Source organism: Apteryx rowi, unplaced genomic scaffold, assembly GCF_003343035.1.
Source record: "Apteryx rowi isolate R43461 unplaced genomic scaffold, aptRow1 scaffold_537, whole genome shotgun sequence".
Taxonomy (NCBI): Eukaryota; Metazoa; Chordata; class Aves; order Apterygiformes; family Apterygidae; genus Apteryx; species Apteryx rowi.
Window position 1 is genome coordinate 405,987 of NW_020450802.1, and position 1,071 is coordinate 407,057.

The 1,071-nt window shown below is 74.3% G+C and overlaps 1 protein-coding gene across 2 annotated transcripts in view; it reads left to right on the forward strand.

The window, feature by feature from the left end:
* The first annotated feature begins 765 nt into the window (after positions 1-765).
* The window catches only part of AP1G1 (adaptor related protein complex 1 subunit gamma 1), a 47,716-nt gene continuing 47,410 nt past the window's right edge, over positions 766-1,071 (forward strand). For both annotated transcript variants that reach the window (XM_026081054.1, XM_026081058.1), the window contains exon 1: positions 766-1,006. The gene's annotated coding sequence lies outside the window, so the exon portion shown is untranslated. The remainder of the gene's footprint in view (positions 1,007-1,071) is intronic.

The window sequence follows — 1,071 nt, forward strand, 5'->3', positions numbered from 1 at the left end:
CCTGCCAATCAGCCATGTACAAACCTCCTGTGCCAGCACCTTCCCCATGGTGTGGTCAGTGGTGGACGTATTTGCTGCACATTTTTCTAATCCCCTTTTTACTCCTGTGCTGTGGACCCCTGCGGCTGAGCYGTGTTCACCGCAGGCAGGCCCCCCCAGCACGGCGCTGCCGGGGAGCTGCTGTGCCGTGTTCGGCCAGCCCACGGGGAGCAGGCCTGGAAGGCCGCGGTGACTCGGGCTGGGGTGGACCCACGCGCTCGGGGGCGCAGCCCCGTCTGCAGAACACGGCCAGCAGTGCCGGGGGGACTGGCAGCCCTCGGCCATCCACTGTCCCAAGCGGAGGGACCCCAACGCTTCTCCTCGAGGGCTCGGGGCAATRCTGGCGCACGCAGGCGACGCCTCGGCGCTCTCGGCCGCCGGGACTGGCGGCCCCCGGCCGGCCCCGCCCGAGCTGCCGGGGCGGATTCACCGCGGCAGCGGTTTCTCTGGCCTGGTGAAGTTTCGCGGCCGGGCCGGGCCCAGGCCCGCAGGCAGCAGGGCCCTCGGCCCTCCCGGCGGCGGCGGCGCGCCCTCCGCCCCGCTCCGCCTTCCCGCGTGCGCCGCCGGAACCCCCGTTCGGGGCAGCGCGACCCGCCCGGCCGCACCACGGGGCCGCGCTCGCCGCGGGGGACTACGCCGGCGCGTGACGTCATCAGTGACGGCCGCAGGTGGAGTCGCACCGCTCCTCGAACGAACAGTATCGCGGGTGCTTCCGCCAAGGAAAGTAGTGCCGGGAGCTCGTTCCGCCCGGCCGCCGCCGCTCCCGCGCTCCCGCCGTTGAGGCCGCCGCCGCTGAAGTCGCCGTGACTGCGGCCCTCCCCGCCACCGACAGCGGCCAGGAGCCCGAGAGCAGAGCGCCGGGCCGCGGATCCCTCCGCCTGCGGTATCGGTGCTGAGGCCACGCCGCCGCCATTTTGAATGCCTGGCTCCTGCCGCCGCCGCTGTCTCCGCTGCAGGGACCGGCCCGGTGAGTGGGCTCGCGCCGCCCGCCCGCTCCCCCGCTCGCCTCCCCGCTGGTGCCCCGCTGGTGCC